Source organism: Ictidomys tridecemlineatus, chromosome X (genome assembly GCF_052094955.1).
Source record: "Ictidomys tridecemlineatus isolate mIctTri1 chromosome X, mIctTri1.hap1, whole genome shotgun sequence".
Classification (NCBI taxonomy): Eukaryota; Metazoa; Chordata; class Mammalia; order Rodentia; family Sciuridae; genus Ictidomys; species Ictidomys tridecemlineatus.
The window spans coordinates 110715047-110741434 of NC_135493.1; the positions used below are offsets into that span (position 1 = coordinate 110715047).

General features: G+C 39.0%; 1 protein-coding gene across 1 annotated transcript in view; it reads left to right on the plus strand.

Moving 5' to 3' along the window:
• Positions 1 to 20866, plus strand: part of Smpx (small muscle protein X-linked) — a 129321-nt gene extending 108455 nt beyond the window's left edge. Inside the window, exon 7 of the mRNA XM_005334815.4 lies at positions 20435 to 20866. The gene's annotated coding sequence lies outside the window, so the exon portion shown is untranslated. The remainder of the gene's footprint in view (positions 1 to 20434) is intronic.
• Positions 20867 to 26388: the final 5522 nt, after the last annotated feature.

Consider the following 26388-nt stretch of genomic DNA (forward strand, 5'->3'; position numbering starts at 1 on the left):
GAATCTCAGTCTCTTGGGCTGGGGCTAGGGCTCAGTGGCAGAGCACTTGCCTAGCATGTGTGAGGCACTGGGTTCAATCCTCAGCACCATATAAAAATAAACAAAATAAATGTATTGTGTCTATCTACAACTAAAAAAAAAATCCCAGTCTTCTATTTCCCAGTTTTATGTCCTAACTTTCTAGGGAAGGCATACAGTTTTCATTTTGAATATTGTCTGTTTCATTGGGTACTGACAATTGAAAAGGGTTTGTAACCTGAGTTCTGCAGGAGGGAGTAGGGTGGTCACAGTAGAGTTGACAGACTGTTTGAGGTGGTTTGGATAGGCTTCCTGCCACAGCTTTGCCCACCTGACAGCAGGCACTAGACACTGGATATACTGAAGAGTGGAACACACCTGCAATCCACTTTCAGCTGTTACATATAATTCTGTGACCTTGGTCTACTTCCTGATCACTCTGAGCTAAATATATAACTAGGAATAATAATGCCAATTCATGAGAGGGGACCATAAAGACAGAGAAGTGACTCAGCTGCGTCAGCTGGTATGAGCCGAGCCAGCATCCAGAAAGTGTTCATCCCCTTTGCTGTCCCTGCAATGTGCCCATGCCTTCTGCACTCTGCCCCTTTCTTTCAAGGCTCAGAACTGGTTGGTTTATAAATGAAATACTGTGTAAAGATTAGCTCTGCATATTTCCCCAGGGGATGGGAAGAAAGTGCACTGAAAATTAAAATCCATTAATTATTAGTGACTAATATGAGCTCATTGAAACACTTGCAAGCATCCAGGAAGACCCGTTTCTCAGTCACCACCTACATTGAGCCACTGCAGTTTGCACCAATTGGTGAGGTGATTTCTGACCTGCAGGTGTCCTCTTTCTCCTGGAGGAGGCATTGCAGTTCCAGTTTTCAAAACCTGCAGCAGCTCTGTTTCCAAAGTCCTTGTTTTGAGACAGCAGAATTATAAGCATTTCACTTGAGCATTTTCATTTTGTTTTGGAGACTTCAAGGGATTTTTTCTCCTCTTTCCCCAATTTTTATCCATCAAATGCATCTGGTTTGTGATTTCTGATTTTTCTCTAAAGAGAATCAGTTTAAGAAATACTTGGAAGATGAAGCTGCCTTTCCTCTCCTCTCAGGGAAAAGTCAAACAGTGAATCTCATACACCATTTTCCCAAACATTTCAGATGGGTTTGATGGCCAAAAAGACGCAGCTTATCTTTATAGTAATCTTGCATGTGGTCCAGAAATAAAATGAGAGCTGTGTTTGTCAAGACACCCAGAAGTGCCCTGGGTGTCTTCTCTATGACATCCTGTCCTGTCTTATGCTATATCCACATCCAATTTTCAACTATTACCCTTCAGAGTGTTCTCTCCCTTTTTCTGACATTGCTTGATTTAACAATTAAGTGATGCCTATTTTGAAATAAGAGTAAACAGGTAGGCAGTTACTAATAAATACAGGTGCCAGAAAACATGAGAGTCTGGAGACTTTGTGAAATGGCTGCTTAAAGGGGCATCAGGAGGCAGGCAATGAGGAAACGGATGCTTACTTAGAGTTTTATGAAATAAATAAAATCACACCTTTTACATAGGGACTATGGTAGCAATAACATGAACAAGTCCTTGAAATTGATATTAAAAATTCCAAAGTGCTTCCATGTTTATTCTCTTTTTGAGCCCACCAGCAGTTCTGTGAGATCAGGAGGGCAGAAATTGAATTTATAGTACATTCTTACATGACTTCCAGCTTCACAATAGTATATGATTGTGTCATATACTATTATCTCCCTCCAGAGAAAGCTAATTTTAAGCTTAATTGTGACATCAGCTTATTTGAGTTCATTTATAGAAAATGGGAGCAATCCCTTTTAACGAATACAATAAGATCACTACATAGTCTGCAACTATAGTTGCCAAGGAGCGGGATTAACTATAACCCATTTCACGGGGCCAGAATTGACCAGATAATGGCTCTCCTTTTATCCAGGAAGACATTTGTTTTTCATTGACATAGAAAGATAGCCAAGATTAACTTACCCATCTCTATTTATAGATAAATTCCAAAGGAAATGTATTGTCTCAATTTTTATTTTTATTTGCTCTTTTCCTGCTGCCTAATTTTATTTCATTTTTTAATATTTTGTCATCCTGAGGGTCATTGACCCCAGGTCCTTGTACATGTTAAGTAGGTGCTCTACCACTGAGTTTCACCCCAACCCTCACTGCCTAATTAAAAGAATCATACTTAAGTGTAATCTTTATACACATATAAACACAAGACACACACACTATATATATACACTATATATATATTTGCACCAGGATTTGAAAATGATGCTGAAATGCTACCATGTAATCCTCCCCTGCCAAAAAATACATGTCTGGGAAAACTTCATTTCAAGATGCCCCTAAAACATCACCCTACAGGTCAACTATTCTGAAAAGCTCCCTGTCATCACCAATAGCCAAAAAAAAAAAAAAAATGGTATCCTGTACTCCCTAAAGAATCATATACAAATTTTGCTGCTTGTTATCTGTCAGGGGAGATAGCCTGGAAGTCATTATGACCCAAATACAATCCAATTATGGAATAATTATAGACATGCTTTCACAGCCAGGAGCGGGCCACCCTACCAACCCAGTTGGTTTCAGAGCCCCTGGCTGCACCGGCTCCCAGTGCATAGGAAGAGGAGCTCATGGCCCAGATAAGACAAAACAGCTAATAATACTCCAGTACTACAGCACAGGTGGCAAATGCCACTGCATCAAATTCTGGAAACTCTTCACCACCACTACCCGACTTCTAACCCTTCATACCCGAGTCTAGACGTGGTTTCCTCTTCTGAGTAGTACTATTTCTCACTAGATAATCAAATTCTAAAATAACAAGAGGTGGTAGTCAGGACTTTGCTTCTATCGTTGGGGTCAACCTTCTATTGCTTGCTGCAATTCTGTAGCATTTACCATGGTGTGGACTTGGGCCATGGTACATGGAGGCTTGGATCACTGCTGACAACTTCACCAATCATGTAGAAGTTAAAAATGCCAAGAAATTTGAGTTAGGTAAAAAAAAGAAAGCTATCTCTATTAAAAACCAAGACAACTCTGTAAAATTTGGCAGGCACTTCCAATCTATGGAGATCATTACAGGTTTACATTCTAGCATCCAATCATGTAGTTGTTCCTCCAGGCTGGCACTGCATGGATGACCTGCCAATTTAAGAAGCTTTCTCCCTAACTTGAGATCTTGAGTAGAATAGGGACAGGGCAGCACCAAGGACAGCATCCTGTGGGCCTCTGTGAAGGAAACCTTTTAGATAGGTCTAGAGTAATGATTCTCAAAGTTTTGCATGCAGTAATATCAGCTGGAGGGATGACTTCAGCTTAGATTGCTGGGTTAAACCCCAAAGGTTTGAGTCAGTTGTTCTGGGGTTGTCCCAGAATTTGCATTTGAAACAAGTTTCCAGGGCTGCAGCTATTGTTGGTTTGGGTATCATACTTTGAGAACCATTGACTTAGAGCCAAATATCAATCTAGATAGTTTAGATCTGGGCATTCAAAGATCCTATAACTATCCTATCACCCACTCCACAGTTTTTACCTAGTGTTTGAATGTACAGTGAGACACTTGGTCAGATTTCTTTGCTGAAATTCAGACACACTAAATATCAACGAGGCAATAATCACAAATACTTGTCATAGTCTTTCCAAGGGTCAGACATTGTTCAAAGCAATTTATCTTATGAGCCTTAAATGGGTTTGTACATGTAGGAGCTCCAATTTACAGATGAGAAAATGGAGGCACAGAGCAGTTACATGAATTTGCCCAAGACTGTACAACTAGACAGCGGGGCAGACAATAGTCAAATTTAGGCAGATTTCTTAATCATTACCCCAGGCAGACTCTCCACATGGCAGACAGAATAGCTCCCATGGGGATGAAATGTGCTGTGCAAATTACAAGGGACAATCCTAATGTACAGGATAAAGAATTTTGTCAATGGCATTGATTTACCAACTAGTCACTTAACCTCACTGACAGTTATGTTTTAGATAAGCGGTATCCCCTGAAAGCTCATGTGTGAGACAATGTAGGAATGTTTAGAGGTGAAATTCTCAGATCATGAGAACCATAACTTAAGCAGTGAATTAAACCATTTGAAGGATTAATAATTTGAATAACTATAGGCAGATGGGATGCAGATGGAGGAAGTAGGTCACTTGAGGCATGCCTTTGGGGTTTATATTTTGTTCCTAGTGAGGAGAATTCTTTCTGCAACCCGGCTGTCATGAGCTGAGCAGCCTTTCTCTGCCACACCCTTCCACCATGATGTTCTGCCTCATCTTGGGCTCAGAGCTATGGAGTCAGTTGACCATGAACACCTGAAACCATGAGCCAATATAAAATTTTCCTTCCTTTAAATTTTTCTTGTCAGGTATTATGGTCACAGTGACAAAAAGAGCTAACAAACACTAATACAACATTAATCTCTATTAATTATATGCTAATACTGTTATAGTCCCAGGGCTGGCAAAATAGGGCCCATAGGTCCAATTTAGCCTATCATTGAGTTTTCCTTTTAACCTTTTTTTAATCTTGAGATTATTTTAGATTCACATGCAGTTGTAAGAAATAATACATAGAGATTCCGATATTTAATGAATGAGAAGAAAGAGCAGAAATCATTTTTCCAATCTTTATGGAAATATTTCTAAGGAAGGCCTTGTCAAATTTCAAATATATGCTGAGACAAAAAGCTGGGTTTGATAATCTTCATTCCAGCATGCTTTTATGGATGTATAGGTAGTAGAAGTAAAATACAAAAGATATTCTAAATTTGTACACCTTTCAAGTCCAAGAGCAGGCAGGACCAAAGGATCATAGCTAGGCAGCTTTATAGCTTTTCTCAAATATTATGATACAAGAACTAGCCAGTTTCTAAACAGTTGGTTTGTCTAGTCTTGAGCTTTAGGGTGAGAATTGCTCATTTTTATTCTAATTTTTAGTCCTAGAGTTAGGCAGCAGTAAAATGCTGAATACAATTAGATACATTATCCTTGACAGTGACTACGCTAGAGAGTCATGTGGACTTACCTGGGTGCCACCTCTGACCAATGAATTCTTTGAAAGAGGAACAGAAAGAACTAGGCATGAGAATGTTTCACAAAATTTCTAGGTAATTCTGATGTGCAGGTTGGGCTGAGAAGGGCTGAGTTAGAGGGTGTTTCTCACATCTTCACTTAACAAGCCAGAGTGAAATCTTTCTTGCTTGTGAAAGTGTTTTTTTTTTTTTTTTTTTTTTGGTTGAATGTCTTTCTTTGGGATGAAAGTTTCCAAATGTGGAAAACAGCCAAGCATCCCTGAAAAGCCATGCAGTGTAAATGTGCACATATGTGTAGGGTAACTCATTGGTGCCACAGCCTCTGTTTAGGATAGAGCACAGGAAAGAGATACTGGATTATGCAGACTGCCATATGAATCCAAGGAGTAGCCAAATTGGTCTTAAAGGGGACTAAAGACATGCCAGTTCCTATGAATATTCTGTGCCTTTTCAGTGTTGTGATGCATGTCTATCCATCAGTATATGAAGAGTCACATTCTCACAGGTCAGGTGAATGCCATTATAGCTGAATACAAAGGTCCTCTCTATTTCCCTGCTTCCCAGATATATCCATTACTCTGAAGAATCTTTTGGGTTTAACTATGAACTCAGTAACTTTTAACCTCTATCCTAATTCATTTCCCTCTAAAACCTGCCAAGGCTGCTCTTCCCTCAAGATAATCTCAGTCATATCCTTTGGAGTGATTTATTAAAGGGAATACTAAGTAAGCTCCTATTTCACTAGAGTTTCTTTTAACAAGTTCAGTCTCTGAGTGTGTAAACATAAGTGGGTTGTGCTTTAGTGTAATGTGCTAAGAACAAATTGCTGGGTACTGAGCTGTTGCATTATAAGCTTTGGTTCAAGGTCAGCCACAAAGCTGCTTTGTGACCTGCTCCCATAAAGCCGAACCCATGGGTTCTCAGGTTGCTACTTCTCTAGATTCTGGCTACTCACTTTTTCTGTCCATTTTAGAAATGCCCAATGCATTTACAAGGTATTTACCTTGCAGCTTGGATTCAGTTTTTGACCTGTCAAATGAAATACCAACTTTTCATGATTCCTATCCATCACATCTATTCATTGGCATCAACATGTAGGGAATGGACTTAGCCTAAGGCAGGTCTAGTTATATATTGCGGTATGACAAATTACTCCAAACTTAACAATTTGAACAATAAATATTATCTCACAGTCTCTATGGGTCAAGAATTCATGGCTTAGGTATGTTATAGCGTAGGGTCTCCCATGAAGTGGCAGTCAAGATACTGCAGTCATTTAAAGCCTTGATTAAGATTGGATAGCCCACTCTCATTGCTAGCTACCTGGTGATGACTGTAATTAGGAGGCCTCAGTGCCTACCCATAAGGACTTGTCCATTTGTCTGCTTGAGTGTTCTCACAACATGGCAGCTGGATTCTCACAGAGTGAGTGATCCAAGAGAATGCAATGCAAGCAAGCAAAATATTTTATGATCTAGCCTTGGAAGACATACTGTGACATTTTTGTAATGTTCTATTGATTATACAAGTTGGTCCTATTAACATCTTGGGGGCTACCTCTCTGATTTTTTTAACAGATGAGAAACTTGAGGTCTAGAGATGTAAGGTTTGCTTGAAGTCACATAACCATAACACTTCAGTATTTGTTTTTCTTTCACCTTTACAGATCCTCACCAACCACAACTTCGTATATGTACTTAAAATATCAAATGCTGTTTGTCTTGGGGAGATTAGAAAGATTATTTCCAAACAAAGTCAGTTTCCTTGACGCTACTCTCTCACAAACCAGATGACAAACAAGCAAAGTGCATACTCTGATCCCTTGGAAAAGTGTTTCCTTTGCTTACTTGCGTTATTAGGGAGGAGATGTTTCAGGGGGGAAGCAGACATAGAAGTGAACTAAAAATCCAGCATTTGAGGGACACATTTTAACTTTTGTTTCCTCTCTTTAGCTTATTTCCATATGCAATGGGTTCCCCACTCTCTTCATTTCTGAGGACAAAAACTTGAACAACAAGAAAAAAGCAGAGGGTACCACCCAAATCAAACCAATGGAAGGGAAGACTCTCCTTAGGGGTTGGAATTTAATTAGTCCTAAATGAAAGAGAATTATCCAGCCCCAGGAACTCCCTAGAAGAAGGAACTTTATTTTGGAAAAACTTGTTTCTATACACACACACACACACACACACACACACACACGCCTACAAAACACAGTTTTTCAAGCATGAAACTTAAAAACTGTGATAAATATTATCAGTGCTTTCCTTTTTCAGGTCCTCTTTGAAACAGCTATCTCCTAAGAAAGGACACAGCAAGAAAGAAACCTCTTGTATATTCTCTATCCTTTTTCAATCTCTTCAAAACCGACAAGGCCTGTCATCTCTGATCAACTTAACTAGTCAGGAGACACAACAACTTTTTCCTGCCTGACCTATTTTGTATAATGGGGCCAGTTCCTTTGCCCTCTGACAAGCTACCTTCTCTCCTGACTTCCATTTATAGTAGGGCTTTATTAATGGTTAAATTGTTAGGAACGGATCTGTCTCCCTCACAAGGCTTATTTCCCCTGTTCAATAAATTAAGCCATGGGATCCAAGAGACTGTTCATTTCTACTTTATTTAAGGTCAAATTCTTCCCAGCCCACAAAATACTTTGAAGTGACAGGAAAGAGCTCAGTTTGAGTTCCCACTGCATGCCATAACAGTCTGGTCACTTGCCAATTATCTTGTATTTACTGCTCCAAGTAATACTTCTGAGGCCTGTGGAAATTTTCCTCAGATTTCCATGGAAGTTTGAGATCTGGAACTGAAACTCTTCGTTGAGGAGCACTAGGGGTTTTACAATAGATAAGGGCTTCCTTTCTCAATTCTCAAGCAAGAGCCTTTGGACAAGTGCTGAATTTCTCATGTTTGATGACCTTAAATGAAGTTTGGCAAACTCTAATTATTCACAATACTTATTGCTGTCACAAGGTGATCTCACTGAGGTGCTACAAGTGCCAAAGTTACCTGTGAATTTCACCCCTCAAAGCTTTTCCTCACTTGCTTTTTAAATCCACTCCCCAACAAAACCCCCACAGAAGTGATGATATTACTGCACTGCTGCACATTCTTCAGTGGTTCCCCATTACCCTTAGTGCACTAAATGATACAGACCAACCAGGAGTTTTTCATCCTGCATTTTTTTCTACCCAGGACTTACCTTGCTCCAATCATAGTGAACTTCTCTTAGTTCATGGAGGTGCTACGTTGACTCTAGGCATTTGCTCCTGCTCAGTCAGTGTTTTAGTCAGCCTTTTAACTGCTGTGACCAAAATACCCAATTTAAGAGAAGGAAAAGTTTGTTTGGGGGCTCACCATTTCAGAGGCCTCAGTCCATGGCTGACTCCATTCTTCAGGGCCTGAGATGAGGCAGAAGGTCATGGCAGAAGAGTGTGGCCAAGGAAATCAGCCGAGAAAAGGGCACCAGGAAGCAGAAAGAGGGCTCTGCCCATCAAGGACAAATTATAAACCAGAAAGGTACATCCCCATAGGCAGAGACCCACCTCCTCCAGTCACACCCTACTTCCTGTAATTATCACCCAGCAAATCCCTATCAGGGGATTAACAAACTGATTGGGTTAAGGCTCTCATACCCCAATCATTTCATCTCTAAATTTTCTTGCATTGCCCACACATGAGCTTTGGGGGACACCTCATATCTCAACCATAACACTCAGAAAATTCTTTTCCAATCTTTCTCACCTCCATTACCAATTATCTGGCTAACTCTTACCCATGAGTCAGGTCTCAGTTTAAATAAATGCAGTTTCTGGAAAGCCTTTGCATGGCCCCTTAAGCTGGATAAGGTATTCATAGTTTTCTGTGTTTGTCCCATCATGGCAGCACCTATCACAATGGAGGAGTGAATTGACATCACTTATATTGTTGTCAGACTTTCCTTCTATGTTAAGTTCCATGAAGAAGAGTAACCTGTTTGACTTGTCCACCATATATGTATAGTGTCTAATACATTTCCTGGCCTACAGTGCAACCCAATTAGACAGGAATTCTGTTTTCCACCTTTAGGACCATTTAGTACATGTAAGTATAAAGCCAAAAAGAAATGTAAATTTATTTCCAAAAACCTCAAAAACAGATGCAAATATTTAAGAAAGAGTTACATGTAAAACTACCTAAAATTTTCTCATTATCAGCCCGAGATTCCTTTATCATAGAGATTTTTTTTTTTACCTCAACTCAAATCTTACTTCTTTCTTTCTGAGAATCACAGTTTTACACTGAGCTCTAAACCTTTCTTTTCCCCTGTAATGTAGACTCAATTCATTTCTTTCAATTTTCCTCTACCCATTTAGATCTCCCTCCACTATAAGCACCATGAAGATCTTGAAGCTAAGATGACATAGACTGAAAATCTTATTTGGAAGACAGAGGAGGAGGAAGGAATGTGTTGACTTATAAGCTTTTTGTGGGCCTTTGTTTCAGAATAATAGCAAAAGTGCACAATGATAATGTAGGAGGCACTCTGCTAAATGTATTAATATGTCATCCTTATAACCATCCTATGAGCTTGACACTATTATTTTCATATCCATCAGAAAAACAGTGGGGTTTATGTGGTTAAATAACTTGCACATGGTGCAAGGTGGCACGGGTAGAAAGCAGGAGAGCTGACATGTGAAGGCAGCTTCTGCTGTGGAAACATCTCCACAGTGAGCATGCAGGAAAACCCCAGCTGAAAGTAGAGTCTGGATTCTTCCTGAGAAATAGCTCAGAGACCGGCAAGGCAAAGGATGTTGAAGCTGTTTCTGGATGAGTTGATTGTGAGCACATGTCAAAGCTTTATTTTAGAGTTGTTTCAAGTAGCTTCAAAAATCCAGTTCAAAAAATGTAGAATTCGGCTGGGATTGTGGCTCAGTGGTAGAGTGCTTGCTTAACATGTGTGAGGTACCAGATTCAATCTTTGGCACTACATAAAAATAAAAAAGAGAAATTTTTAAAAATGTGGAATAGGAAATAATGTGGTCAGATAACATTGTGAAACCAGGTACAAGAGATCATTAAACTCTGTTACAAGGCAAATCTAGTGAGGCAGGTAAATCTAATATCCCTGAAGGATCTCTTAATCTCATTAAAGTTGATCAGAAAATCATATGTTTTATCAGCAATGTTTCCCAGAAGGAACCACTTATTTCACCAGAACACAAAGCTCTTTACTAGCTCAGGTTTGTGAGCATTTTCTTTCACAGGAAACAGCTCTCTCTGGACCAGTGTTTCTTCACATCAGTATTTTGACATTTGGACCAGATAACTTTTTGTTGTGGGTGCTGTTCTGTGCAATGTTGGATGGCCCACTCCTCCTGTTGGCTGTAATAACCAAAAATGCCTAAACATATTAACAAATGTACAGTGGGGGTTGGGCAACCCCCTCCCTATTGAGAACCACCACTTTCTTTTTTTTTAATTAATTTTTTTTATTGTTGGTTGTTCAAAACATTACATAGTTCTTGACATATCATATTTCACACTTTGATTCAAGTGGGTTATGAACTCCCATTTTTACCCCGTATACAGATTGCAGCATCACATCAGTTACACTTCCATTGATTTACATATTGCCATACTCGTGTCCGTTGTATTCTGCTGCCTTTCCTATCCTCTACTATCCCCCCTCCCCTCCTCTCCCCTCCCCTCTTCTCTCTCTACTCCCTCTACTGTAATTCATTCCTCCCCCTTGTATTATTTTTCCCCTTTCCCCTCACTTCCTCTTGTATGTAATTTTGTATAACCCTGAGGGTCTCCTTCCATTTCCATGCAATTTCCCTTCTCTCTCCCTTTCCCTCCCACCTCTCATCCTTGTTTAATGTTGGTCTTCTTCTCGTGCTCTTCTTCCCTAGTCTGTTCTTAGTTACTCTCCTTATATCAAAGAAGACATTTGGCATTTGTTTTTTAGGGCTTGGCTAGCTTCACTTAGCATAATCTGCTCTAATGCCATCCATTTCCCTCCAAATTCTATGATTTTGTGAGAACCACCACTTTCAACCCTTAATACTCCAAACATGGTCCATGAATCAATAGTGCTCCCTGGGAGGCTGGGCATGCATAGTCTCAGGCCTCACTCCACATGTTTTGAGTCAGAATCTGCATTTTAACAGGATCCCCAGGTCGCAGGGACATTGAAGTCTGAGAAGCCCTTCTAGACCAGTGGTTCTCAACCTTGATTACACATCAGAGCACCTGGGAAACTTTAAAAAATATTGATTGCACCTCCAGAGTCTAGTATAACTGGTCTGGGGAAGCCTGGACTTTAGGATTGAAAACAACAACAAATAGTACTGCCCAGGTGATTCTAATGTGCAGCCAACTTTGAACTCCTGTTCTGGGTTTTCAAAAAGAAGAAAATTCTCCACAACATTGGGAGTGATTTATATAAAAAAGGCTACAAACAAGACCTCAAATATCCAATGATTCTTTCCTTTCCATAAATATCCTTTCATGACTTCTTAACTCTCTTAGGATTATAACATTAAAGTCCTTTGGTGATGTCTTCAACAGATAGAATTTGGCTATAACTAACTTTAAAAATAATGGTTGAATGATTGGGGGTGGGATGAAAGCATTAAGCTTCCATGATAAGCTTTTAAATAAGAGCCACTGAAATAATCCCTCCAAATGCTGATCATTTTTAAAAAGTCTATACTTGGAAAAAATACATTAAATAGAAAACCCTATCAAGAAAATTGTTTTGCATGAAGTGTATAATTATATAAAGAGCCCATGCAAATTGGGAAGCAAAACACTAACACCTTAATAAATAAATAGTTAAAGAAAATGAACACACAATTCACAAAAGTGGATATAATTAGCAGAGAAGCATGAGAAAATATGCAGCCTCATTAGAAATCAAAGGGATGCTCAAGAAAACAAAGTTAACAATATTCCTCTTAGAAAATTCCAAAGATGAATGGGAAAATGATCAGGAGACAGATATACTCATTCTCTCCATGGGTATTGAGAGTCTCCCGCATAGTAGGCACTACAGTAGCATAGGTGATGAGGATGGGGGGGGGTTAATAAATGAAGAAAGTCTCACACTTTGTGGATTTTTATCTCTTCCAACCTAGGTATGCCTTGATGGAAGTCCTTCCAAAAGACAATGTTCATGCAGAAAAAATTGTTTATTTAAGATTTAAAAACTGATTGAAAACCCACATGTTCAATAATAGGATTTCAATCAAGCAAATTCTGATGCAGTCTCCTGATGAAATACTACAGACACTGTGGCATAATAATGAGACAAAAAATGCAAACACTGTAACTGGGAAAATGTAGCGGTGGAGTAAATTTTGAAAATAAAATGTGGCTTTGTTCTTACTCTTAATACACACAATATACATTTATATATCTAAAGCTCTAAGGAGCCCTAAAATTAAGAAATTGGATTATCTTTCCTTAACTAAGTATGTTTTAAAAAATGTTTTATATTGACACATTATAGTTATATATAATACTGGGGTTCATTTTGACATAATTATGAATGAATGGAATATAATTTGCTCCACTTTGTCCCCAATACTTCCTTTTCCCCTCCTTCTTTCCCTCCCCTGTTCCCCTACCTCTACTCTACTGGTCCATCTTCTATTTATTTATTGTTTATTTAATTGGTGCTATATATACACACACACTCACCATGGTATATTCATATATATACATAGAATAATTTGGTCAATTCTAATTTAACTGACCACAGAGGATTTTTTTTCTCCCTCCCTTTCTTTCGAAAGTGAAACTTCTTTTATCACCTGTTGGAATTAGTATTTCTCAAACAAATTAACAAAACTTTGGGGGTATGCTGGCATGAAGATATTCATAGTTATGTAAAGATAAAAGCCATACATGGTTATATATAGGTCCTCCTTTTTATGATGGGGTTGTGTCCATTATAAGTTGAAAATACCAAAGTTGAAAATGCATTTACTATGCCTAGCCCACCACACATCATAGCCTGGCTAGTTGGGAGTTCCTGATTTTTCCACTGCCCAGCATGGTGGTAGAGGAACATATCATGTCTTGATAGTCCAGGAAAAAATCAAAATTCATCATTCAAGGTACATTTTCTACTTAATGTGATTGCTTTTGCATCATCATAAAATCAAAAAACACAAATTGAATCAGATGACTTTTTCCCCTGTCTGGACTTGATGAGAAAATGCCATATTCACTCTTTCTTTTCCCATAATAATGGTTTACCCTGTTTACCTCTACTAACTCCTAACATACTCCTAAGGCAACACCTTTAAAAATCATAAGTTGAACCATTGTAAGTTGGGGACAAGCTGTAAATAGTAAAAAGAATCTCAACAAAAGGCTGGGGCTGTAGCTCCATAGTAAAGCACATGCTTAGTATATGAGAGGTCCTGAGTTGAGTCTGTATCAAAACCACAATAACAACAACAACAACAACAACAAAAACCCAATCAAACAAAAACCCCCAACACTTCATGCTGTTCATCTCAGATTTCAGCATTTTACTCTAGGAAAAAAATACACACACACACACACAGATATTTGTGTGTACCTATCTATCTATATCCTCTATCTATCTATCTATCTATCTATCTATCTATCTATCTATCTATCTATCTATCATCTATCTATATAGGCATATGCTTGTTTTGGTTCCAGGGATAGAACCTAGGAGTGTTTAACCACTGAGCCACATTCCCAACTCCTTTTATGTTTTATTTTGAGACAGGGTCTTGCTAAGTTGCTTAGGGCCTCACTATCTAGAAAATATTTTTTAAATGCCTCTAAGAAGACAAGAAACATTTTTGATTAAATTTTGGTGTTCATTAGGACAGAACAAGTACACATTTTTAAATCAAAATTCTGATACACTACCAATATATTTCTTTTTATCAGTTATTGCCACTGGTGTCTCTAATATACTGTCAGTATTTTACAGAAATTTTGAAAAATAATTTAGCGTAAGATAAAGAGCTCCAGACCAGCTTTTCTTCCTGAATTAGCCATTAACTGGCTGTATGATCTTGGACAAGAGACTTAAACCATCTGGATTCAAATTTCTTAATTTCTAAAATGAGAAGCAATAAAAAACCCTCTAATTTCATTCATATTTGAAAATAAATTTGACTATTTTGAAAGATAAAACTTTATGGTTATATCTTTGCTTGATGGTACATCAAAGGCTGTACTTTTTTAATACTGAGAATTTGAACCACTCATCATGATCATTGTTATTATAAAAACAGAGTCAATCTGTATGACCATGTGGTTTCCAGGAGTATGTTTCTGGAAGAAAGCAGAGAGGCCTATATTTGTTTTCAGGTGTTCTGTTAACTATGTCAAGAAATTGATTTTCTATTTGATTGTTCCAGAACCCATGGCTACCACAGATCATTGCTAGACAATTGTAAGAGGATTCTGGGTATTTCCCATGTAATTACCATTGTATTTAGGATTCAAATGCTAAGGTATACATAACATAGAAGAATGTTCCTGTATTTGGGAAGTCAGAAGCTTTTGTCAAAATAGTCATTTCTTCAACTTACCACTTCTTCTACCTGTCGATATTGTTGACCTCTGCTTTGCCAGGGAAATCTCAAGTCAGTGGCCCCTTTGAAAACATGGAGGAATATGTTCTGATGGATGGAGAGAAATTTTCCACAAACTCTCTAGCTACCTATGGCAACTTAGATGATGCCCCTTTCTTCATCAAGATCTCAGCAACCAAATTAAATTTGTGTCTCAGCTTCCTGTGGCCTCTAACTCTGACAATGTATCATGCTATCAATAGAGTGAAATTTAAAAGCTGCTTTTGAATTACTTTAATGAGATTTGACCTGGATATGTAATTTGCCTTTTCCTTAATGTCACTCAAATTCTCCATGTCTTACACATAATGCTACTTTACTCTGGATTTCAGGTGTAGAATTTTGCCAGAACAAATGTCTTGTTCTTCACGCCTCTCTCATCTTCTCTGTTTTTAAATAGTCACTGGTAGAAACAATTCAGTTATCATTGTTGCCACCAAAGGCTTCATGATATGCCAGAGTCAATTTTGGTGCATGTTTCATAGTTTAGGAAAAAAATTTTCTAATTTTTTACTCAGAATTTTGTTTCATTGATCTTATGAGTGGCTGTTTTGGATAAAAGAAAGAATTCTGGGTATGGAGTTGAGTGTAACTCCAAACTGAACATGCCTTGTCTCTATGACAGTGTGTGTGTTGTTCCCTAACACTTTCCTCATGGTGGTAGTTGTAATGATCACATAGGACAATGTGTGTGAATGTGCTTTGTAACCTCTAGAGGGCTCCACAAATGCCAGGCTCTTGTCTTATTTCTGATGCCCTCTATTGAACTTCAAAGTTGTCACTGATTTTCTCTGGGAATGTTGTGGGCCACTGCAAATGAAAACAGAGTGTGAAACACTGCCTGTCTCCCAACTACTTTTGAGTGTCACTGTGTTTATGGCTTTATGATTTAGCACCACATAGGAGCAAGTAATTGTTGCACCGCCCTCTGAGTGTCTGGTTAAAAGAACAAATGCAGTGTCTGGTTAAAAGACCAAAGTGTTGAGAAGACTCCATTTCCTACATGATATATGTAGGGCCACAGTGACTATGAGTAACACAGCTATAAATGGGTCATGGCAAGGTGTAAACATCACATGCTCCTCAGGCTGAATGTGGTGTGACACAAGGGGGAAATTTAGCCTATCTTAGCACCAGCCAAAGTGTCCCTTACCCAGAAGTAAAATAGAGGTTGGGCTTCCATTTTTTAAAAAATCTGGGTGCAAAAGTTGTGGGGTAACTGGCGAGTGACTTTTCAGCATGGTGCCTCACTTTCCCCATCCTTCTTACAAATGCCCCCATACAGAAGGACAGGGCACCGGAGAATAGCTGACAGCTGTTGTCTAGGCAGCAAAGCAGTGTGGCCCTGGAGACTGCCCAACACACTTGCATTCCAACGCCCCAACAAACAAGTGTGCTTTACAGCATGGGCAATTTTAGCTCTGGATCCCTTCCCATTGATTTCCATTTCTAAATTTGAGCCCTGACGCAGAGCAGGGAGCTCAGGTCTCTGGATTCCTGAATTTCTGTCTTCTGATATCTTCCAGGCATTCCTAGCATATGCCAACTCCCATGAGGCCAGGGTTGGAGATTCTGGTCCTCTGTGGCTTTGTACTCCGGATTATATAAGACCTATCCATAAGCAGAGTCTAGTGTTCAAGCTGGGACATCTCAAATTCTACTGATACCCAGGAGAGGAAAAGGGATCCGGAGGCACAGTGTGATCTACAGGACAACTGCAATGTTTTCTCTCTTTCATCCACTGCCTCCTGTCTGGCTTCTTCTAGAAGGAAGAATCAGGTTCACTTTTTAGATCAAATGAGGTAACTGTATAAATCCATGGTGGAGTGTCCAGAACATAGTAGGTGTTCAAGACTGGTATAGTCACCATCAGCTCTTTTTTCACCCCCATATGAAGCCACAGGTTGACACCACTGCCAGAGTTCCCATCTTTAATCAGAGTTTGAGAGATGTCCTTGGCCTTGGGAACTTTAGGTAAAGGTGAAGAGCTCAGATCCCCTACAACTAATGTTGCATAAGTAATATTTCTCAGTATAGCCACAATTTTATCTACCTTAGTTCAGAGTACATATCAATCCTGCCATATAAATGGCACTGATCTCTGGGTTGCAGATAGTGCTTCCCAGTCTGAATATTTCTTGGAGAGAAATCACACCTCACAGAACATGCTTTAGTGACAATTTGCTATGGATCATCACCCCTTTTATGCTGGTCAGAGAAGCCTACGGAATGTCTCGGCTTCAAGGGCACCTTGTCATGGGCCTCTCACTTAGCCAGGGAGACTGGGCCATATGTCACCCAGCACAGTGACCACAGCAGTAAAGTGAATAGAGCATACCCTGGCCATGATGGGACTGTGGCTAGGGTCTAGAGCAAAATTGACAACACAGTGGAGACCCAGCCCATTAATCAGCACTCCTGGTTTACTGCATCTATGAACCTCTTGCTCATTCCTGCTGCATCACATTGAAGAATGTGGGTTTGGCTGTAACTACAATTTCAACCTTTTTTCTGTTCTCATTTATCCAGTGGCCCAAGTCATCAGTTCCCTGGTCTCTGCTATATGGCAGGTACCATGATAGGCAATGGAATGTAAAAGTGAATAGGACATGTTTAGACCCTACACAGGGTCACAGCCTAGTGGCAGGAGAACTATAACAGAAAAAAATGTTAGGAGTGAGATGTTCATATAAGCAAATGATTACAATTCAGTATATTACATGGAGAGTCATGAGGAGACAGGATTTTAGTCCAAAGTTATAAGCAAAGAGGGGGAGGCCTGATGGCTCTTGTGTTAAAGAAGCATTAAGTAAGTGGTCCAGTGAACTCAGAGTACAGATGAATGAGAGAGAATGGTCAGAGATGGGGCTGGCATGGTGCACCAGGATGAGGCTTTGAAATTGCTTGTTAATGATACATATCTACTGTGGAAACCTGGGACTGTAGAGATGATGGTATTTTACTTTCTCTTGGTGACTAACATGCACAAAAAATTGATAATTAAAAACTAAACAATCTAAATATCTATTAACAGATGAATAGATAAAGAAAATGTGATGTAAATGTACAATGGAATACTATACAGCTTTCAAAAAGAATTACATTTTGTACTGTGTGACAATATAGATGAACCTGGAGGACATTAGGCAGAGTCACAAAAGGACAAACACTGTATGATTCCACTTACATGAGGTAGCTAAAATAGTCAAACTCATAGAATCAAAGAGTGGAATGGTGATTTCCAGGGGCAGAAGGGAAGAGGAAAAAGGAAGTTATAAATCAAGAGGTATAAAGTTTCAGTAAAACAAGACGAATAAACTCTAGAGTTCTGTTGTATAACACTGAACCTAAGCTCAACAATGCTTTATTGTATACCTAAAAATCTGTTAGGAGTGTGTATCTCATGTTGTGTTCTTACCACAATAAAATAAAAGATAAGCAAATAAAATAAAATGTTAGAGAAATACAAGGGACTATGCCAATTGCTATTGAGAGCATTTTCAGTTTTGCAACTATTAATATCCCTCTACCTTTCATTCTTGTTCCCAAACCATCCAAACTTTCCATGTCAGTGGAGTAAAAAGAGCCTCAGAGTCAGGACAACTGAATTAAAATTCCAGTTTTTCCATTTGTCAGCTATGACACTTTGAGCTAGTCACTTAGCTTTTGGAACCTTTATATATTTCATCTTTAACAATAAATACACCACATCCTGCATCATAGCAATGCTACAAATGTTCAATGACACAAGGGGCTTTGTGATCTATAAAGAAATATACAGGAAAGCAAAGCTTTCTAACAGATCTCTGCAATAGACTTCTCCTCAGAACTCACTGGCCAGACCTGGGTCCCACGGCTCCCACTAGCTGTAAGAGAGACTAAAAAAATAAGAGTATTTGGCTCACCAGCCTTTGAAGTAGAGAAAACTGGGCTTTGTGGAGAGTATGAAGCCATAGTTTTTACCTTAGCAAGGAGAGGACCCTTGTTGGCAGAGTTTTTATTCCTTCCAGCTATTGGTAATGAAAAAATTTGAGTATTCTACTTAGAAAATACTTATCCCATTTATATAAGTAAAACACACAAAGAGACACCAAAGATTAACAGAAAACAGATGTATCAGTGATTCAAGAATTCCTGCATTACAAGAACTTTGCAAAAAAAAATGGCACATGTCAATTAACTATTGCTGCATGACAAATTACCCCAAATACAATGCTTAAAAACCACTTTTTAAAAGTATTTTTTTCAGAGGTTGGGGTTGTGGCTCAGTGATAAGGTGCTTGCCTCGCATGTGTGCGGCCCTGGGTTTGATCCTCAGCACCACATAAAAATAAATAAAATGAAGGTATTGTGTCCAACTACAACTAAAAAATAAATATTTAAAAATATATATTTTTAAATTTTTTTAGTTGTAATTGAACACAATACCTTTATCTATCTATCTATCTATCTATCTATCTATCTATCTATTTATTTATATGTGGTGCTGAGGATCAAACCCAGGGCCTCTCACATGCTAGGTGAGCACTCTACCACTGAGCCACAACCCTACCCCTTAAAAACCATTTTTTTAAAAAATTCTAGCTAATTTGTTTGGGCTCAGCTAATCTTGGCCAGAAATATTAATGAGACTTCAGGTCAGCTGGGGGCTCTCTACTACATGAGGCTGTACAACTAGGGTTTCTCTGATCTCCTTGTTTCTCATCCTTCTTTTGGGATCAGAGGCTAGCCTGGGCATACCCTTGTTACAGCAATGGCAGAAGTACAAGAGACCAAGCAAAAGCATGTGAAATTTCTTGATGTGTAGGCTTAGAACATCATCACTTCTGCCTCATTTTGTTGACCAAAGTAAGTCACATGGGCAAACTCAAGAATGAGAAATTATATCCCACCCACAATGGTAGGAAACTACATAGCAGGAATGGATATAGAGAGGGGTGACAGAATGGAGCCAAGAATGCAAATCTATCTCAGGCACCAAAGGTCTTGGAATTTATGGTCATAAGATTAGCATTACACTCTAAATCTTCACAAGAAAGCCATTCTAATTAAGTTTGCAATTATTTAAATCACTAGAGCTGAAGTTGATAGTCACACCTTCTACCCATAGTTCGTTTTACATTCATGGAATTGAGATGAAATTTCCAAGTGAAAATGGGGTCTTGTGTCCCATTTGGCTTGTACCAATCAGATTGATTTATAACCTGTCCCTAAAAATATCTCATGGAAACTCATGACAAATGTAGAGGACATTGTGTTAAGTTAGCTAAGCTAGAAACAGAAAGACAAATACTGTATGATCTCTCTTATGTGTGAAATCTGAAGAAGTTGAATTCCCAGAAGTAGAAAGTAGAATGGTAGTTTCAGGGGACTTCGTGAATGGGGAGATGTTGATTAGAAGGTGCAAAATTTCAGATATAGGAGGACTATATTCTGGAGATCTGGTGTATATATAGCATGGTGACAATGATAATGGTAATAATAATGTCTTGTATACTTGAAAATTGCTGAGAATAGGTCTTAAATGTTCTTATAAGAAGTTAGAATGTAAAGTGATGAATATGCTAATTATCTTGGTTTAATCATTTCACAATGCATGCATATATCAAAGTATCATGCTGTACACCATAAATATATATACTATTTTTATTTGTTTGCCATGCCTTAAAATAAAGCTGGGGAGAGAAAACTAGTGTTTTTTTTCTTTTGCAGGCTTGATGTGAAGAATTAAAAATGAAGAGAGTGGATTCAAATGAATATAGCTCAATAAAAATTTTTCTATATTTGTATGAAGATTATGAACTTCCCGAATGCCTGAGACTCTAGCAGAAATGGCCTGTTTGTACATTTATATCTCTTCCTTCTAGTTGGCTGCATTTCACTTTAATTTATCTTCATTTGTGGCAACTTGCAGAGTAAATCAGCCCATAAATTCGCCACCTGAAGGGTGTGGTTTTGAGGAGGGATATGATTTTATGGAGCAGGATTTGGCAATGTGTGTAACAGCGATTTTGATGGAAAGATCTCTAAGCTACTTCCCACAGTCTCTTGGTCAATATTTGGAATGCATTTTAGTTCTTCACCTTTTAAATTATGTCAATAAACTTTTTATGAGTTCAAATAAATATCGGAGTAAATGTAAAATCTGAATCTAGACTAAATTAATTTTCATATCTTCAGACAGCCACATATTCACTAACATGGAGAGAAATAAGATGTAAAATTGAGCCAAATCCTCTATTGCCTAAGTGTGGGCTTCTTATTCTGAATTATTAGCTACTACGAATAACACTCACTATGGCTGGGTGATCATTGCACACAAAAATTAAATATTGCCTGAGGGATTGGATATCACTGATGTTCCTTCTCCAAAGATGACATTTGTAGAGAGTGCATTTGACTTCCGTAGAGGCTCAGAAACTCCCCTCACCCAAATGGAATAGAGTTTATTGTAAGGCACAATAAAGTTGAGAGATCAGAACAAAAGAGAAGGGCAGATCATATGCTAGTTGTGCAAAGGAACATGAAACATGCCACCTGCAGCTCAGATGAAGAGTCTCTGTGTAAATTTAATCAATGTCCAACACTATCACAGACTAAGAAGAATCACACAAGCAACTTCACAGTGCAAGGACACGAGTGACCAGATGATCAAAGGCCATGGTGTTCGAAACACAAAGGGTGTCACCTACCTGGTATGCACAGACCTCAACACCACTTCTGGGGCTAAACGACTTTTATCCTTGCCTCAGAGCCAGCTGTTGTAAAAAATTCAATGTACTTCTAAAAAGCCCAAGTGGAAATGAATCTGCTTTTCTGTTTTGCAGAGAGTGGCTTCCAAAAGCAAGACTATCATTGCCCACACCTGTGACTGGCTGGAGACTCTCTGATACCTGATGGGTTTACATTTTCCTGAGGGTTTGCCCATCTGGTTTTAGGTCCTAGGTATCTTGCTGGACTGTGGTTTATCTTGGTGATCTACAACTAATATATGCCTATGGGGTGGAGAAGACCAATCAGAACTGCCAGCCTATCATTTGTCAGTAGAGCAGGTGAACAAGTTCTAAATAATATGGTGCTGGGTTGCCTCAGGCTGTCTCTTTCCTTCCTAATTGTCATGGTTGGGTAGGGTTACAACATTTACCTCAGTCTTCAATTTGTTTAAATATAAATTATCCACACTCAGTTTCAAAATTAAGTTCTGGTTCAGTGTTATGAAAACTGTCTTCATAATTTAATAAGTCTCCCAAGACACATTTGCAGCATAATGCAGACCGAAGCCATGAGATGAATTCAACAGATTTTTTGAGAGCTTTAAATGTAATGTGTATTTTATTTTGTTAATGTTCAAAATCACTATGTGTAGGATTTAGGAGTTCCATATTCTATCATTCGTTGCTGAGTACCTATAGTATAATATAGGAAAATTTAGAGATTTGGCTTTCTATAAAGCTATAATTTAAAAAAATCAGGGCAGGGGCTATGGCTCAGTGGTAGAGTGCTCTCCTAGCATATGTGAGGCACTGCATTTGATTCTCAGCACCGCACACACACAAACAAACAACAACAACAAAAAGGTCCATTGACAACTAAATATGTAAGAAACTAAAGTTGAAAAAAATTCACACATTTTATGGTAAGTAGCATACCATAAATCATGGGCTAGGGATATGACTCCATGGCACAGTGCTTTCCTAGGGCTTGGGTCCCATCACCAGCACCACAAAACAAAAACAAGAATACCCATGCATCAGCCAGGTATGGTGGTATACTTGTAGTCCTAGGTTATCAGGAAGCTGAAGCAGGAGGATCACTGGAGCCCAGGAGTTCAAGGCCAGCCTGGGCAACATATTGAGACCTTGTCTCAGGGAGAAGAAAGCCATACATGACTCGGAAACACACTTATCTTATGGGTTTGTGAGCAACCAGTTACTATGCAACTTTTGTATGGGGAGAAACAAGTTCAAGTAGTTGAAGAATCATCAGGAAAGAAAAAAAATCCTAGAAACAACACCTATTTGAGTAAGAAAAGCATAAGCCACCATATCCAGTTTTTAATGATGATTAGCATTCTATTGTGTACTCAAAGATACAACATCCACTCTGCCCACATTTGATCAATATGTCAGGCTCTATATTAAGTTCTGGGGAACACAGAGCAAATTCACCCAGAAAACCACCTTGTTTAAAATACCACCCCCCCATCACTCCCTCTCATCCTTTCCCCAAATTTGGTATCTTCCTATATTGTACTTGGGACAGTGAAGGAAAAAGGCCCTGCTGGGTTCATGACTGAATGGGACAATTGGAAAGGTTCTCCCTTTGGATCAGAAACCATAGAAAACACTGTTCAGAATCATCTCAGCCACTCATTTTGCATGATCTTTATATTTTGAGAGCACAGACTGGATGTAATTAGCTTTGTTTCCAAGGTTGCTTACTGAATAGCTGAATGGCACAGCAGTATTCTAGAAGTTAGGCCCTGGGCATGGGGGATGATAATTACCCAAATGAATCCCTCATTTTTAACTAGAGCAGCTAGAGGATTTACAAAAAGCCTCCTATTGTGATTAGGTCCATGTAAGGAACGCTACTAATTTGAATGTGCCATCCTGTGAAATCCCCTCTCCTACATTCTTGGGCTGACCTAGAATCAGGGTTTCCCCTTTGGGAATGAACGCAGGGCTCATTTGGATTCAAGGACTACAGACTGATCAATTAAAACTCGTTTCCTTGGAAGGCCTGTGGCATTATCCCATTGCTTTGCAATCTAGCTTGAAATAGAAACTGCATTTAATTTGATAATTGATGCTCCCTTGGGAATTTAACCTGATGCTGAGTGTGTACATCAATGTGGTCCATTGTTAGTTCTTTGCCTTATGTACCATTAGTGAAATTTCTGTGTTGCTTTGAAGGAAAGGATATATTATATCACTCAGACACTATCATGTATTCATTCAACAAGCCACACATAAAGCATTCTCTGGGATAGACAGCAATCCACTAGCATATTGCCAGGCCAAGGAAACCCTTAGAACTCAGGTATTGAGTTCATTTTTTTTTTCTCTAAGCAAATGACAAAACTTGTTTAGATCCTGCATTGAAGACAAATCATACTGTCAAAAAATATACTGATTATAAAAAGAGGGGATTCAGACATAAACTAAGATTACAGCCTTAACAACATCATCACCTAAAGGTGTTCTTCAGAGAAAGAAAAACAGCCTCAATTAAGCAATCATTTTCAGATTCTGGGAAGCTCTTGGCCTCATATCCTTCACCTCTATGCTTGTTTATTATAGGAGAAAAATCAATCCTTTAACATTTGACTTCTCCTGAGCAAAATAATTCAGAGACATCACTGACTAGGAGAAACCACACTATCAGATAACAAGGCTCTTTTTTATGACTAGCTGTTTCCCTGGTTCAGTGAGGATATATTAAGATGCAGATTCCAGAGGGAAGGAGGCTTTCCCCTTGGGCTTAAAGCGAGCTGCAAAGCAAACAGCAAGTCTGCACTCTGAAATCGAATTTGCAATACTGACTGGGAGGAGCAATGAGGAAGGGAGGTGCAGGCAGGTTTTGCCCCAGTGTATGGGTGGCTGATGGATTCTGGGCATGCAAAAAGGTGTCTAGACTTCTCTGAGAGCCATTCCTGTTCCTTAACATTGCTCAAAAACCTATGGTGCACTAGACAAGGCAGGATCCTGGAGAAATTTCTTTTCACAAACATTTTTGGAACACATCAACATGTGATTCACCCACCCACACAAGCCATGCTGCTTGATGGCTAATGGCAAACTTTAGGCAAAAACAAAACAGGAAAGGCTTTGTTCTTGATTTATGGTTTTGTTTTGCTTTATTTCATACTGTGTCTTCTGGTTTCGGACACACACCAAGATTCTCAGGCTTAGGCGATCCTCACCCTCCTCTCCCAGCCAGAGATGAGTTTTCCATATATGGTGGGAGGTAAGGAACATAAGGAGAAGCCAAAGGAGACCTTTCAACTTCTAGGAGGCCAGCTGACCAACAAGGCCTGGGAATTTCTGTTTGGTGTTGGAATGTAGGCATTTGCTTAGTATTCTAAAATCATTTGGGTTAACCAACTTTATTATAATTTCTTTAAAATGGCATGTTCCATTTATTTAAATTTGCAGCTAAGGAAACAGGAAACAACACATCCGTCTGTCTCTAAATGATAAAATAACAATAGCACATAGACCAAGATTCCTTAAATCTTGGGGAAAAAAAAAACACAAAAAGATCAACCCTCCAGACATGCATTTTTTTTTCCAAATCTCAAATTCATTGCTAGGCATTGTGGCTGTGATAATGACAGTTGAGGAGAGAGGGAGTCAGAACTCCATTTGGAATCCAGGGAAACAGCTCACTCACCCTATTCGCCTTCCTCTACTGGTCTTCCTTTCACTTATTTATTTTTCATATCTTTATTTTATTTATTTTATGTGGTGCTGAGGATCGAACCCAAGGCCTCACACATAATAGGTGAGCATTCTACTGCTGAACCACAACCCCAGCCCCTCACTGTTTTTGTTTTTTGATTGGTGCTTTATAGATATAGAGAAAGGTGGAATTCAATGTGGCATTTTGAAGATAAAATTACCCAGGAAAAATGCCCTTACTGACGAACCCACTAGACTCCAAACTCTGTCATCAGATTCTGGTCTATTACAGAGATCCCAACCAATACACTCCATATTGTGGCCCCCTTGGCTATTCCCTAGACTTTCTCCAGCTTATTTAATTTACCATCTTGGAAAGGGAACCACCTCCTCTCTGTCAAGTGGCATAATTTCCTTACAGAGCATGCTTCTATCACTGGCTTTACCTGTATTTGCCACTCTGGAGTTGTTAGTTCCATTTGTCCTTGGATACAAAGAATGAAACCTATTGCTGGCTAGAAAATAAACCATGGGAATTGGCATGTTTTCCGATGTGAGATCATTGAGAGTAGCACTGGCAATGGCCTGTCATCATATCCCCCAGACCTTTGGTTTAGAGGTTGAACAGAGGCAATGATCTTGAACAGTTGCACCATTAGACAAGACCTACATCTGAAAGCTTTGTTGATTCAGACACTCAGTAATTAAGTTGTGGGTCAGTGAGCACATTATCTGCAATCAAACATGTCCCTGATCAGCGATTAGACAAGCAAACATGTGACCTCATTGTCTCCACCAAAAGATGATTATATAACAGTCTCTGGTCCTAGGATATTATGGTTATTTTCCAACTTTCAATCCCAGTAAATAAGCTAAAAGCACTTTCTGTGGTTCTGGGAATAGGAGTTTTAAACTCATCCCTGACGCATTGTAGCTGATTACCCATGTACTGGAAATTCTACAGATATTTCAAGCACAGAATGGGAGGGATGCAAGGCGGTGGGAGCTTCTAAGAATGATAGGGGTGGGCTTGTATCACATGACTTTACCCAAAGAAAGATATGTCAAAGAACATCTGGTTTTTAAACTTCAGAGTTTTTTTTTTTCCTATACAAGAGAAAGAGAAAGACAGGGTGGGAAGGTCAGAGTAAGAGGGAGGGAGGGAGGAAATGAGAAGAGAAAAGGGAAGAGGAAGAGTGGCTTACTCCTAGAGCCAACCCTTTGGAGGGTCACCAAGAATTCAGTGGCTTCTTTTCAGTCTAG